Here is a 17523-nt window from a genome sequence, read left to right on the forward strand (position 1 = left end):
TTTTCTTTATCTTAAAAAATAACTTTTATTTAACTTTATATATATATATATATATTATTAATTTCTATTTGATTTATTTAATTTTTAATTTAAAATTAATGAATACAAAATATAATTTTTCGGTGCGTATGTATTCTACTCTTATTCTCAAATTCAAGAGTTTGAAGTAGAATTTCGGTTTTTTCTTAATTCAGAAAATAACTTTTATTGCTTAATCGCATTTGCATCGTAAATAAGCAATGTTCCACAATATGTGAACTGCGCTTTAATTAATTACTCAAACACCATTTAGAGAGAGAGAGAGAGATCAGATTAATTTCTTGGATTTAGCCGACTTTGAGTTAAGTTAATCCAATGGGTGGCCATTTGCTATTTATGGATCGAATCGGATCGAGTCCGATCATAGAGAGACAGCTCAATTTGGGCTTCAAAGGAGTGCGACAAATGCGACGAAGAATGCAATTTACCAGTGTTAAATCGAGGATGCGAGAAGCGGGAGTTTTAATCGTTGTGCGTGAGATTGTGGAATGTGGAATTACCTTTTTTTTCTAAATGTTAGAACATGCTTTGCGCATTTTTAATGCGCATGTTATTAATTAATTTTGATTAGTGCGAACCAAATTGCAAAATGTATTTCTTGAGGTTTTTCTTTCGTCTTTGTTTTTTCCTTGATTTTCCACGCACACCACACACCACACACATAATTAATTACCTATGTATTGACAGACGGTCAGCCGTAAGGAGCATAACAAATAACCGCAACAGCAACAGCAACATCAAACAACATGTGGAATTAAATACGCTGCAACATTGTTGAATAAGTTGCCACCGAACATAATAAAGAGAGCAGACAAAAACTTACATTCAACTTGGATGGTTAATGATGTTGATGTTGTTGTTGTGATGTTGATGGTGGGTCAGTTGTTGTGGTTGGCTAACGAGTGTGTGGTTCAACAAGTGCGTGTCGAGGAAGCTCGAAATGTTCAGAGCGGTCAGAGCGGGGGGGGGGAAGGGGACCAGACGATCCTCAAGTGCGATAGTATTGAATTAATGCTGCATTTTCATGTATTTATATGTATAATTTATGATTTTTGCTTCAACGCTTGTCTCTGCCTCTCCTTCTCTGTTCACTTCCCCTTCCCCCACACACATCTCTTTCTGCTTTGTCGCATTGCACAAAGTCACATTCGGCAAAAACAATTTTCCCAATAATTGAAACAAGTTTTGCCGCCGTCTCATTTCGCTTCGCTTTTGAGTCAGTCGCAAGCAAAACAACTTTATCAATTGGCCAAAAGCGATTGCTCAAAGTCTTCACATTATATTACCTGCATAAACATATGTGTGTGTGTATGTGTATGTACACATCCATAGATTAGCTGCATCCTCCATTCCACACATAAACAACTTTGTTGCAGCTGACACCTGGAGGCGTGTTTCCACCACCCATCTCGCAGTATATCGGCATTTAATTTCCATTTCATTTGCATGTCGCATCAAAGAAAGTCCTTTTGCTTAAAGCAGCTGCAGCTGCAGCTGCTCATCGAAGACGAAATGCTCTAGGCAGTAGTTAGTATTATTAGCTTTGAATAGTATATTTATAGGATTAAATATACTACTATTATATCCAATCTAGCATTACAATTGATCAATACATTAAATATCAATAAGTTTATACAATTTGTAAATGAAATTGATAGTATTTATACCATAGTATATTTATAGTATTATTAAATGAAATTTAGTGTTACAATTGATGCAATTGATAGTATTTCTAGCATAGTATGGTATAACAATTGATCATTAATAGCAATAAGTTTCCACAATTTTTGAATGAATTTGATAGTATTTTAGAAGAGTTTTTTTTTTAGTATTTTATATAGTATTATTAAATACGATCAATAATTACAATTGTGAATGCAATTGATGGTATTTTTACAGTATTAAATATAGTACTATTATATCCAATCTAGCATTACAATTGATCAATACATTAAATATCAATAAGTTTATACAATTTGTAAATGAAATTGATAGTATTTTTAGCATAGTATATTTATAGTATTATTAAATGAAATTTAGTGTTACAATTGATGCAATTGATAGTATTTAAAGCATAGTATGGTATAAAAATTGATCATTAGATTTAATAGCAATAAGTTTATACAATTTTTGAACGCAATTGATAATATTTAAGTAGAGTTTTTTTTAGTATTTTATATAGTATTATTAAATACGATCAATAATTACAATTGTGAATGCAATTGATGGTATTTTTAGCATGGCACAGTATATTATATTTAGTAGTATTAAATACAATTTGTCATTACAATTGTTGATTAGTTTTAATAACAGAGACTTTATGCAATTAATGAAGGCAATTGATTGTATTTTTAGCATAGTACATATAGTATATTTACAGTATTAAATATAGTACTATTAAATCCAATATATAACTACAATTGACTACAATACATTAAAAAGCAATAAGTTTATACAATTTTTTAATGCATATGATAGTATTTTTGGCATAGTATATTTATAGTATTATTAAATGAAATTTAGTGTTGCAAATGATGCAATTGATAGTATTTCAAGCATAGTATAGTATATTCATAATAATAGTTTAGAATTTTTAGTATTTTTAGCATAGTATATTTATAGTATTATTCAATACAATTAGAAATGATGCAATTAATAGTATTTCAAGCATAGTAGTTTATACAATTTTTGAACGCAATTGATAGTATTTTAGCAGAGTATTTTTTAGTATTATATATAGTATTATTAAATAAAATTTGGTATTACAATTGGTCAATAGGTTTCATAGCAGAAAGTTTATGCAATTCATGTAATGCAATTGATAGTATTTTTGTCAGATTATAGTATATTAATATAGTATTTTTTATTAGCAAAAAGCTATTAAAATTTATGAATGTAATTGATAGTATTTTCATGGTATTTTATGGTATTTCAATTGAACATTAAATTTAATAGCAAAAAACGTATACAATTGAAAGTAATTTCGGCATAGTGTAGTATATTTATGGTATTATATGTAGTATTATAAAATACAATTTGGTATTCAAATTGGTATTTCGATTTAACAGTAACAAGTTTATACAATTTATGTATGTAATTGATAGTATTTTCTGCATAGTGTAGTATATTTATAGTATTATTAAATATAATTTAGTTTTACAATTGATCATAAGAGTTAATAGCAAAAATATAATACAATTTATGAATACGTTTCGTAGTGGTTTTTTATTATAACACAGCTTATTTTTTAGTATTTTATATAGTATTATTAAGTACAATCTAGAATTACATTAAGGTATTTACTTATTCACTTATTTCACTAAATTTGATTCTAAGAATTGATGCACTTATTATCCAAATTTCGATTTATTGCATGCCAACTCTTAAGTCTAATCCAGGCATTGATTATAGAAAATTCAGAAGAATATGTAAATACTGTACTAAATAAATTCAGTATTTTCGAGAGCACGCGACACAGCAAAACAGAGCAGTATTAATATTGAAATATACCGAAAACATACCGCAAAAGTATTACAAATATACCAAATGTTATATTTGTCATACTAATATACAACTTTCGTTATATTTTGTATACTAATATAATACATTTTAAGTATACCAAAAGTGTGCAAAATATACCAGATTGTCAAAAACATACCAAATCAATACACCGCAAAAGTATTACAAATATACCAAATGTTATACTTGTCATACTAATATGCAATATTCGTTATATTTTGTATACTAACATAATACATTTTAAGTATACCAAAAGTGTGCAAAATATACCAGATTGTCAAAAACATACCAAATCAATACACCGCAAATGTATTACAAATATACCAAATGTTATATTTGTCATACTAATATGCAATATTCGTTATATTTTGTATACTAACATAATACATTTTAAGTATACCAAAAGTGTGCAAAATATACCAGATTGTCAGCAAAAGCCAAAGCAACTAAGACCTCTACTAAGTTATATAATACCTTCGATCGTATAAAAACATTAAGAATAAATAGGAATTTTGATATGCTTTTAATTTAATTTTTTGCTTTTAATATATACTACGAATATATGACGAAAGTTACTAATTAATTAAGAAGAGAACCAACTAGAAGTCGGACGCCGTTTGAAGTCAGAAATAGTGTGATTCAATAGCCAATTTGAATGGTCTTCAGTCGAGTAGAAAAATGCACTTAATGCATGCTTAACGAGGGCTTCACGCACAATTTCAGCTGCCAGCTGCCAGCTGCCAGTTGCAACTTGCAACTTGCAACCGCTTGACGCATTTGCGTTATCTGTTTTGGTTGCAGTTGCAGTTTTCTATTTGTAGTTTGAAGTTTGCAGTTTGGGTGTGTTGATGCTGTGTGTTGACTTTTGTTTTTGGCTTGTTGCTGCCACTAATTATCTGCTTATAACTGTAAATGGCGGCATTCACATTTTCCGCATCCATTTGGCTCTGGAAACTGAAACCCGATGCCGCTGTCGCAGTTGCAGCCACAATCGAACCTGAACCTGTTGCTGCAACTTGCAACTGGCAACTCGCAACTCCCAAGCTTGCAACTCCAGGTTGCACATGCCGATGCAGTTCCCGCTTCAAGTTCAATGTCATTGGCCGTGACATGCAAGGCATTTGTGTTTTTTTTCGAGAGTTTGAAGTTTTGTTATACCCGCTAACCATCGGGGAGAAGGGTATTATAATTTAATGGCTGCAGAAAATGTTTGCAACAGGCAGATGGAGGCATCTTCTCAGTGTTCACAGCCGAGACTTTATATTTTGAATGTAGAATGAATATAGAAAATCACATAATATACAAATATAGCATTTGTTATATTTGTAGTATTTTTGGTATATAACTTTGGTAGATTTGAAGAAGTATTATATAAATATACCATTATGATATCATATACCATTTAGTCTAATTCTTAGAATTTTTGGTATATAATTTTGGTATATTTCAAGAATATGACTTTATCAATATACCATATATAATAAATTTGGTGTACTGGTGTTATTTCGGTATATTTCAAGAATACTAGTGATATGTTGATATTGGTATATACTTTTGGTATATTTCGAGAGTAGTAGTATTTTATCAATATACCACATATATAATTTGGTATATTTATGGAATTTTTGGTATATTTCAAGAATATGATTTTATCAATATACCATTTCGGTATATTTCAAGAATACTAGTGATATATCAATATATCATATATAACATTTGGTAGATTTGTATTGTTTTTGGTATATTTCGAGAGTAATAGTATTTTATCAATATAGCACATATATAAATTGGTATATTGTTGGAATTTTTGGTATATTATTTTGGTATATTTCAAGAATATGATTTGATCAATATACCATATATATATTAAATTTGGTATACTGGTGGTATTTCGGTATATTTCAAGAATACTAGTGATATATCAATATATCATATATAACATTTGGTAGATTTGTATTGTTTTTGGTATATACTTTTGGTATATTTCGAGAGTAATAGTATTTTATCAATATACCACTTATATAATTTGGTATATTTCTGGAAATTTTGGTATATTATTTTGGTATATTGTCGTGCTGCTTTGCTTTTATTCAAAATGGACAAGGGGTATCTTTACCAAATGCTATATTTGGTATATTTTAGTATTTTTGTGGTATATTATTTTGGTATATTTTAAGAATAATATCGCAAAATGAGCAATGGGTATCTCTACATATAGCATTTGGTACATTTTCAGTATTTTTGCGGTGTATTGATTTGGTATATTCAAAAATGAATACCACAAATAATGGGTAGCGGGTATCTCCAAGTCAAGCCCACTCGACTGTAGCTTTCTTATTTGTTTTATTTATTTTTATATTTTTTGTTAGCTTTGATTTATTTGTTTGTTGAGCGGTTTTGTTGTTTTTTGGTAGCAACAACAACAACAAGACTTTTGTCATGTTGTTCGCTGCCAGTTAGAGCGTTGTGTGTGTTTCTGTTGTCCGCTTAGATTTCCTGATCCGATGCAAATGCTAATGAACGAACGTCTTGTGGAGTAGAGTACGCAAAAACACAAAAACACAGACACAAGCACGCTCCACTCATTTGGTTAACCAGCCTGGCCAAGTGGCTAACTGGCTAACTGGCTGACAACATTTGGCCAACAACAGCGACACAACAATTGCCACAGACAGTCATAGACATAATTTGCTTGCAATCTTTACTCCTTGTGTCAGCGCGCAAACTTGTCGATGAAGTTGAAATTGAAATTGATTGCATTAATCGCCGACGCCGCCTTCTGTTTGCTGTTTACTATTTGCTGTTTACTATTTGCTGTTTTTCTACTAATTCTTTTGCATCACCGCCAAATGCAGCGCACACTTCACTTCACTTCACTTCACTTCACTTCAGTTCAGAAGCCACCGCAATAGTCACAGCCACAGACACGAAGTCTCTGTCTGCCTCTAAACAACAACTCAATTATCTAAATCACTCGCTTCGCTTACTATATACACTTGACAATCTTGCAAACACACACATTCATATACTAGCACACACACGCACACAGTGACGGACAGCTTCAGTTTTGAATGGTAAATGAATGAGCGAATCCGATAAGCATTTACAAATCTTTCAGACACGAGCCAAAGTCATTCCAAAGACATTCGCGTTGAGACTCATTCTCTATACACTATGAATGTTATTTTATTAAGTGTTCGTTTCAGTAGTTGTATTTTGTTTTATTTTGTATTTTATTTATAATGTTTATTCGAGTAATCGAAACTTTGAAACTTTGCAAATGAATGTGTTTCATGGTATATGTTGGATGTAGTAGTATATAAACTATTGGTATATTTTGAATGAATTGATTGAATTGAATGTTCTATGGTATATTTTGAATGTGGTAGTATATAATAAGTATAGCTCTTGGTATTATTTACAAAATTTATGGAGAGTACAAAAGCCTTGCTTGAATTTCATATGATCTAAATCCAATAAAATCAACATATTTTGAGTAATTATTTTATTTGAGCTAACAACTTTGCTTCGTTGTTGAAAGAGATTGTTATTAGTACTTGGTAATATATCCAAATCAGAACATCAGGGTAATTCTTCGTCGTTGTGAGTTCTTTAGCCGTTTAAAGGAAATTCCAGTAGCTCTAAGCATATATCATATGATAACTGACTTAGACGACGAGATGTGAGCAAGCATGTGTGTTGTTTAGATTGTGAATCTTCGCACAGCGGCAAAGAGAGAGTCATAGCACTTTGGTATAATAGTTTATTTGTACATAGAGTAAAATATAGTATTTAAGATAGTATACAACAAATGATTTAGTATTTTTTAGTAGTGGTATTTAGTATAACAAGTCACTTAGTATAATATTTTATTAAGTAGGAAACATAAACAAAACTTGGTGTAATATTCTTCTATTTTACAATTATACAGTACTTAAGAAAGAATTTAACAAATATCTTAGTATTTTAGGGTAACTTTTGGTATAATAGTTTATGTGCACATCAAATAATATATAGTATTTAAGACAGTATTTAACAAGTGGCATAGTATTTTAGTAAGCAAAAAAAAGGAAACTTTGTTATAATAGCATAGAAAATTTTGGTATAATTTCACATAAAATAATATATACTATGTAAGCCAGTATTTAATAAATGACTTTATATTTTATTAAATAACAAAAGACACACACTCAGTATATAATAAATGACTTAGTATTTCATTAAATAACAAAAAAAAAATAAACTTTGGTATATATATAACAATTGACTTAATATTTTATTAAATAACAGAAAAAAAAACAACTTAAAAGAGCCAATTAGGAATGCAGGATCTTTCACAAACTGAGTTGTTGATATCCTTTACCACCACCAGGGATGTGGTGCGGGTGTGTAATCGGCGACATCGATATAATCGGCAGCCACAATATCGGCTTGGGGCTCCGCAACCTCCACAGCTGATGCACTCGAGTCCTGGACTTCCTCGGCCACTTCAACGGCATCGACGGGCTCGATTGCTGCTGTCCAGACCAAAGGGGCAACCAGGGCCAAGACGAAGAATAGACTGAATACAATGTGCCACTTCATGGTGTTCCAAAGCGAGATTGTTATGTGCTCCATTCTCCCGTTTCCCAGCTGCTTATATATGATGTCTTCCCGAGTTGAGTGCGATAACTGAAACACTTTTTTTTGCACACTTTGCATTGTTTGTTATCGGAGACAGTTTGTTTATCTCGAAAGTGGGTTATCTTTCCTCTCTCTCTCTCTGTGTTTATCTCTGACTTGTAATGGAGGTTATTAAACTGCCACGATCTGTTAAGAGGTCGGATTTATTTATTGGAAATTAGCCGCTGCGTTTGTTATTCATAGTTTTCAAACACAAGCAACTATTAATCATAATTTAAGCATTCATCATCATACTTAGTCATAATAATAATAATAATTTCGAATCCATTTACACTTTTTCTTTTGGGCTCAGATAATTTGTTAATTGTGTGGAAAATTTCATCGGATTGTTCGATCTGGCTTCAACTAGTTAAAAGCACATGTTAAGCCCATCTCAATGCCAAAATATTATGATTCATGAATATGTAGATAGAATCGCCTTTATCTTGGATGGCCTTCTTCTCAATAAAATTAAGCTCGAAAGCAGACAGATTGTAAAATAAAACGATTTGATAACTTTTCGTTCTATTTTCTCTCTTAACCTTGAATTAAATCCATTTCGGGTCTTATCTGTTGTATAAGTTATTTCAAACTACATTTTTGTTTTCTTTCTTTTCAGTGCAGTTCGAAAAACAACGCAACTCTATCGTCAAGGTAAGCTTTCTCTATTTTTTATTTCGATCCATTTTCTCAGGAAATTTAGTGTACAACTTCAACACGTTTAAATTGCACATTAAAATACTAATTTCGTAATTTTATTGTGACAAGTCTTTGGCATATTTAAATTTATAAATACCATAACTCACATATTTAAATATGGGAAGCTATCGATAACACATCGATAAGAAGTCAACTTGTCTGGCAAGCTAGGAAATCTCGCTGACAAATGGGTAACAATTCGCAAATTGGAAATTGAGCAAGCAAAAAACACGAAAGACACAAAAAAAAAAAGAAAAATATCGAAGAAAATGTGAAATTCGAAATGCGAAATGCGAAGTTTAATTGAAATTGAAATTGGACACTTTGCTCGCCTTGCATTTTATGTGCGTGCGAATTGTCTATGTCGATCGTCGATCGTGCGTACGTTCATTATGTTCGTTATTTATTTGTTATTTTGTTTTCCTGGTGAAAAGTTGTCATTGTTGATTTGTTGTTGGTGTTGTTGTTGTTGTTGTTGTTGTTCGTGTTTGCTACTGCTGGAATACATGAAGTCGAGACAAGACGATGTATCAGCCAGTTGCAAACTCTGTCCAGTTTTGGCACTTTTCAGCTCAATTAGTTTTCAATTAAAAACTATTTAAATCGCATATCTGCGCCTGCCAACGACTTGCTTCTCTCCTCCTCCTCCTCATGCACCTTCGATTCCCGTTTTGCTTTGACGCCATTCGCAAAATTCTTCGAATTGCCATGAAATATTCCCAACAAATCCAAAATAATGAGGAAATCTTAATAAGTTAATGATGCTTTTACAGTTTGCTCTCACTAAACATAATAGAAATAACATGCCTCTGAAAATGCAGTATTATTCCAAAAATATACCAAATTAATATACCAAAGGCTATATTTGGTATATTTTGTTCTATTCTCTCTAACGGATAGCGTGTACAAAAATGTCAAAATGATAATGAAAGCAAAACATTGCGGTATAATTCCAAAAATATACCAAATTAATATACCGAAGACTATATTTGGTATATTTTACTATATTCTTGAAACATGTCAAAATTATAATCAAAGCAATACATTGTTGTATTATTTTAAAAATATACCAAATTAGTATACCAAAGTCTATATTTGGTATATTTTGCTGTATTCTCTCTAACGGATAGTGGGTACAAAAATGTCAAAATGATAATGAAAGCAAAACATTGTGGTATTATTTTAAAAATATACCAAATTAATATACCGAAGACTATATTTAGTATATCCTTATATGAAAATGTCAAATTGCTGTATAATTATAAAAATATACCAAATTAATACCAATGACTATATTTGGTATATTTTACTCAAACATGTCAAAATTATGATCAAAGCCATACATTGTTGTATTATTTTAAAAATATACCAAATTAGTATACCAAAGTCTATATTTGGTATATACTTATATAAAAATGTCAAATTGTGGCATTATTTCAGAAATATACCAAATTAATATACCGAAGACTATATTTGGTATATCTTTACATCTTCTATGCCACGAGTAGCGGATATAAAAATCGAAAAAACGATAATAGCTTTATGTCGACGTTGATTGGCAAATTGAAGATTTGTTTATTCCCTCGATAAGTCAGTTGAGTATGCAAATCGCGCAACTCAATGATCATGATCAGCGCATTATGAGCTACTTAATTTTAATGCACTTCAGCTATCAATAAAACTCAGTGCTCTAATGTGCACTTTACCAAATGAGCTACTTAACTGATGATTAGCAGTTAAGTTAATTCAAATCACTGAAAGACGATGCTTAACTTGAAAGTCGGCATAAACTTTCGCAGTGAATAGCTGCAATGCAGATTGGTGAAATTAATAAAATATTTGTATATACTTTGAATAACTTTGTGAGTACAGTCAAAAAAACGGTTGCTTTGGCTGACAATCTGGTATATTTTAGTATATCGATATACCAAATATAGCATTCGGCATATTTTAGTATATTTTCGATATAAAGTATTCTGAAAGTAAAAGTACATCGATATTCCAAATCTGACTTTCGATATAAAATCCACATACCAAATATAGTTTTCAGTATATTTTAGACTGCACTTAGCTTTTATTAAAATTTGGTATATGTGGCATATTTCAGTACTTTTTGGGTATATTCTTTTAAAAATAATACCACACTTACCATTTTTAAGTGGATATATTCGGTATATTTCAGTATTTCGTAGGTACATATATTATTTTCGGTACATTTTAAGAATAAGATCGCGCTGTTTAGATGTTATATGGAATGATATCATAAATATTGAAATAACTTTTTGTTCTACATAATAATGCTAAATGTGAACTTTATATTTGCTTAAAGTAACATCAGCCTTCTAAATATGTTTACAAGTTGCCTTCTTTTGATGGCAACAATCGCTCCACTTTAGTTTTGGTATTATTAAATACTGAAAAGTCTATGAAAACTAATTATGAATTTGATGTTTGCTTATAACATATCTATGTATTGAGATCTCACTGTGTTGTGTTTTTTGGGGGGCAATTATCGAGCAACGATGATCGGCTCGTCTAAGATACAAGTGTTCCCCTCATTTGTGAGTTAGTCTCTTTGGTGTGATAGTTAAGCAACGTTGGTTGGTGGCACAAAGTGCTTTCAACATTTAATTGCCTATTACGAGTGTGCGCGGCTCACATTCGTTGAGCACCCTGCTGGCAATGAAGGACTTGGATATTATTATCTGAGAGTATTTTTTTTTTTTTGGGGAAACGCCCAAATACTTGACGTCTAATTATGCATAGAAACAGTGCTTTTGTGTAATTTAAAATTGGAAAATGTAATTGTAACTCGATAGCTTGTAATTGGTAACCCATCATGAAAAGCAAAAGTAACGTCAGGGCAACATTTAATTAAGTTGGTATTTATGACAGAAGTGAACCAAAGTTGAACTGTGTGCGAGTATTATTCGATTATTCGAGTACTCGACTCGAATCCAAATGACAGCTAGTTTGGCTAATACTTGTCGATGTTGTTTATACAACTGGCTTTAACAACATAAACTATGTTAAATGAAGTTCGTTCTGTGTTCTCTTTGGCTTGGGACAGCCCAGAGTGACGATGTCGATGTCGATGTCTCGACCTTGTCACGGTTCTGCTCTGCTTCGTCGACAGCACTTTTGACGACAGACTCAACTGCTACTGAGCTCTAGGCATTGCAATGCTCGGCGATCGCCAACTACAAAATTCATTTGGCAATTTTTGCAAATCGCAATTGCAAATCGCAAGTGCCAAATACCGCAATTCTTAAACCATATCTGATTAGAGAGAAGTCCATTCCAATTCTATTTTTGTCAATTGACACTACACGCTACCGATTTTTAATAACAGCCAGTGCCAGTGCGTTATTATTCTTAAAATATACCGTAAATAAAATACCAAAAATACTGAAATATACAGAATATAGTCATTTTAATTAAAACCTTTAGAATGCGGTATTATTCTTAAAATATACTGAAAATAATGTAACAAAAATACTAAAAATACCGACTCTACGTCTTTTAAATAAAAGCTATAGAGTATGGTATTATTTGTAAAATATACCGGAAATAATGTACTGAAAGCTATATTTAGTATATCGATGTACTATTGCTTTCAAAAAACTTCATAACTTCATAACTAAAATATACCGATTTTTAATATATGTTAAATAGTATAGTATTATTCTTAAAATATAATATACCGTAAATAAAATAGCAAAATTACTAAAATATACAGAATATATCCATTTTAATAAAAACCTAGATATTGCGGTATTATTCTTAAAATATACTGAAAATAATGTACCAAAAATACTAAAAAATATACCGAATATATCACTTTTTTTAAAAAAAAGCTAAACAGTGTAGTATTATTCTTTTCAAAAATACCTGTAATAATATACCGAAAAAATACTAAGACGTATTGAAAGCTATATTTAGTATCTTAATGTAGTATTACTTTTAAAATACTTCGTATCGAAAAATACTAAAAAGCTCCGTTTATTTATGAAAATATACTGAAAATATACCGAAAATATACTAAAATATGCCTCATCGATATACAAAATGTAAATGTTACTGTCAAAATACTTCATACCGAAAAAAGTTTTAAATATACCGAAAGCTGTATTCGGTATACCAATGTAGTATTACTTTCGAAATACTTTATACCGATAAAATACTGAAATATATACCAAAAACCAATGCACTATTACCTTCCACAACACTTCATACCGAAATAAAACTAAAATATATAATATAAAATATACATTTAAAATACTTTATAGAGATGTTTGATTTCAATTCTTCGCTTAAATCGCGCTCAAACTTCACTAGATTACTTGTTACATCTCTGAAATTCACTTTTACCTTTTCACTTTCGCTTTTCACAGCTATTTTTGTCGAATATTTGTTAAATAAACTGGGCAATAATTGTTGTAATTAATGTTGATGATCTGCAGAAAGAGAGCCCAATTACAAAATTGGTTAGTCATTAACAAACAAAAAAAAAAAACAGTCGAAAGGGAATGATAAATTTCCATGTTAAACAGAATTAATGCGGAACTCTTGTTCAATGCGTTCAAAAATACGTTACTCTATAAAATGAATTTCAATTGCTTGACCAATGGGCCATAGTTCACTTACCGTTGCACTGATTGCGTATACGCCCCGTATGGCCGTCAAGGCTACTCCATAGCAATGAATTGGGTGTTGTGAATTTGCCAATTTTGCCAAACGGATGTTTGCTGCGTAATGGTCCAAGAAAAGTGCCCAAGCACACAAAACAGAGAATGCTGCAGCAAATTGAGCAACAAAAGCCAAACAAAGTGCCAAAAGTGACCCCCGCCTAACCCCTCAGCCGCTAGATGGCATTGACTTGTTGTTTGCAATTCGATCAATCAATCAAATGGCAAATAAAAACTGCTGTGCAGCATTTCACTTTGCAACCGCCCAAAAATAGTAACCCAATAAAGCTTGTGAGTGTGGAGTGAGAGAGAGAGATGGCAATATAAATGAAATATAAATAGAATTAAATGATAAATTATTTTTATTATTATACTTATTTATTAAGCCAACATCAACATCAACTAGAGCTTGACATCGCTTATTACAGAGTGCGAAAAGCAACCAACCGCAGAGCTTACTCTCAAAAGCTGCCTGCTATGTTGTGGTGTTGGTTTGTGTCGCGGCTAAGCGCAGCCTTCTCCTGAGCTTTGTGTTGTGTTCACAACTTGGACTTGGACTTAAAACTAGTTGTAGAGTAACGAAAAAAAAAGGAAGGTAAAAGCGAAACCGATCAAAGTGTATGCAAATAAATATGCATTAAAAGCTGTGTGCAGCTGTGTGCGTTTAAAACCACCAAACAGGCGGAGCTGGAGTATTGTCGGCCACATCAATATAGGCGGGATTCACTTCGGGCGGTTGTGACAACGAGGGGAAGGTGTTTTGACGTGCCTCTATGGGATCCAGGTACTCCTCCTCCTCTTCCTCTTCCTCTTGCAACTCGAGCAGTCTGCTGTTGTTGCGCCATTGCAAACGCTTGCTGTTGCTGCGCTGCGGGACGTCGTCGTCGGGTGGTGAAACTTGGCTACGACGACGCTGCAGCTCGGCCTCATTAATTGCCTGAATGGCGACCGCCCACAGGCGCATTAAATCCCGATTATCCACATCTGCAACAGCGGAGGCGGGGGAAGCGGCACGTGCGTTGACTGTGTGGCAACTGATGCTGACTGAAAGTAGCGACACAATAATCCACAGGAATTGCATGTTGCTGCAGCCGTTGGAAGTCGTTGATAACTTTTGCTCGGCTCGCGACTTCTGCGCTCAGCTTTTATACTTGTCAACTCGAGGTGGGTGAGTGGGTGAGGGAGGGAGGTAACTCGAAACAGATAAATAAATAAAATGCAATAGGCGAATGTTAGGCAAGTCTTGACATCGATTCGATTCTATTTGAATTCGAGAGATAGAGATGTTATCAATGAATGTGCTTCCCAAATAGTACGCGTCTCTTGCTTCTTACGTTACGTAACGCTGACCATGTGCTACAATTATCATATGCTTACGCCATCTTACGTCATCTGCCAGCTGTCAGCTCGTTGACAATTGAATACACAAGGCAGTCAAAGAGGGCTTGTCATCACACCAAAAGGCCAAGATCATCTTCACATCAAGTTCTTTGCTCCATTGACGCATTGCTTCAACCCAACTTTTGTCTACATTCTCAACATATTTACAGGGTATCTTTGAGTTGTGCATACACACACTGACTTTTCAAATACAAAGTTATTTATCTAAAATGCAATATTATCATTCAAATCACTTGGATTGTTGATAAAGACAGGGAAGTTGCAAGACTAGTAAGTCCAGGAAGTCAAAGCACAGTGGTATGTTTGCTTAAAATAGCACAATCATTTTGTGAAACAAGTGAGAAAGCTACAGTCGAGTGTGCTCAACTGTGAGATACCCTCTAACCAGTTTGAATAAAAGCAAAACAATGCAATATTAATTTTAAAAAATACCTAATAAATATACCGCAAAAAATACCTAAAAATATACCAAATTAATACACTCAACGTATATCATAGAATAGTGAAGTATTCATTTTAAAATGTACCAAAAATACTAAAATATACCAAATTCAATATTTGGTATACCGATATTGTTCCACAGAGTTCAAAATATACCAGAAACAATTTTTACAATAGTTTTTTATTCCATAACGAAATTTAGTTGGCAAACTAAATTTATTTATAATATATTTAGTATTTCATTTATTTTCATTGTTATCATAAATCCTTGCAAAAGCTTCAAAAAGTAAGACCACTTTAACAACAAATAAATACAACAACAACAAAATAAAAGCAATAATATATGTATAATGTAATACTTTTATATCCTTTAACTATATTTTCTGGTCTTAAAACTATAAGATAGGTTCCCTTTAATTAATAAGAACTTTGGTTTTATATAAAATGTTCCAGAAATCAAGATGTGTGTTCTAACATTAAGATTTTCATGTTCTTGACGCACTTTTAAGACCAACATTTTTAGTACTAAGACCAAAATCTCGATTAGACCTATTTTTTTAGTGTAGTACTTTTACAATTTTAACTAACATTCTACTTCGCTTCATATAAATTGCATCATTTTTCAAATACTTTACTTTAGTTACGTGCTTGCACATTTTGTCCCACTGTGCGCACTGTCGAAATAATGGGAACTGAGTCGAGACAATTAATGAGCCACCAGCTGCTGTTGCTGTTGCTGACGCTGCCTTTTATTTTTTGACTGCTGCTCTGGGTCACAATAGCAAAACGTCAGTTTGCCAGTCCATTGCCCCCCATTCGCATTCCCATCTCCACTCTCCACTCCACCCCCCCTTTCAACTTTGCTGGGCTATTTTCTATGTGCACGTGCTGCACATTATAACGGTACATTTGCTCACCGACTCGAACGACTCACGACGATTCTCACTCGAAGTTTGCCGAGCTATGCGCACAATCGTTGAGTGAGTTTAAGTCTTCGGCATTTGAGTGCAAACAAATATGGGGAAATTCTCTGCGTTTTGGGAAGTTTTTTTGCTGTTGTTTATGATTTGCAAATTGCCGGCAATTGGACTTTGGCTTTCAGTTGTGGCCAAAGGCTTCCATCTTCGCCATTTACGCTACTCGCACCCAGAGGGCCAATGAATGCCGAGTTGCTGAGCTGCTGAGCTGCTGAGCTGCACGTGTTGATTTCCATCTCGACTGGGGCACATTTTTGGCAAATGACCACTTTCATCAGACATCAGAATGATGCAAATATTTTCTAGATACTGTATATTTTTACTATTTTGATTTTAATCGATTTAATGCTGACTACTTTGCTTTAAGTATTGCAGATTGCATCGGACTGCAACTAAGCCTTTGCTACACGGAGAGAAACAAATAGAGATTGAAAAGAATATAGCAAATCTTAATTTTAAAACCTTTCGATTTAAGCAAAAAATGTATAACAAAATTTTTAGGTTCCAAAAAAACTTAAAGCAAGATTTTGTTCATCGTCTTGAGATTTAAAAATCTGCTTTCAAGATGGAATAGATCTCAAATTCACACAGAAAGAAAAAAACGTGCTAAAATCAAGAAAAAAAAAAAATCATGAATCAATATTGTTTGTGTCTCAAAATTAAGCCAAGAAGGTTTATTCTTAAATCACGATCGAAAATATACAGAAAATTTAGATTGGCTAATCTTGAAATTAAAGAATGTTTCAAGAATGGAAAATTCCTAAAATAGAGTTAAGATTGCCAAATCTTAAATCAAGCTCAAACGTTCTATATTAAGTCTAGATTGGATTTACTTCATATAAGACTGATTATGCCTCAAATGCGAAGATGAAAAGTTTCAAGAATTTTGTTCATATTTCCTAAAATGTTGGGATTCCTTTTCTTTAAAACTAGAACCTACTTTTTATCATGGCATAAAATTTTGCATTCTTGGTTCAAATTTGAGAATTTTCCATTCGTGAAACAAAATTTCACGATTTTGCGAATTTTTTTTTAGAATATTGATCTTGGTATAAGAATAAAGCTTTTTTATTAAATCTTGATTTAAGACTGTTTTC

General features: G+C 32.3%; 1 long non-coding RNA gene across 1 annotated transcript in view; it reads left to right on the top strand.

Annotated features, from left to right (window-relative positions):
- The window catches only part of LOC132796678 (uncharacterized), a 35349-nt gene extending 26474 nt beyond the window's left edge, over positions 1–8875 (top strand). The window contains exon 3 of the long non-coding RNA XR_009633579.1: positions 8840–8875. This is a non-coding gene — a long non-coding RNA (uncharacterized LOC132796678). The remainder of the gene's footprint in view (positions 1–8839) is intronic.
- Positions 8876–17523: the final 8648 nt, after the last annotated feature.

This window comes from Drosophila nasuta, chromosome X (genome assembly GCF_023558535.2).
Source record: "Drosophila nasuta strain 15112-1781.00 chromosome X, ASM2355853v1, whole genome shotgun sequence".
NCBI lineage: Eukaryota > Metazoa > Arthropoda > Insecta > Diptera > Drosophilidae > Drosophila > Drosophila nasuta.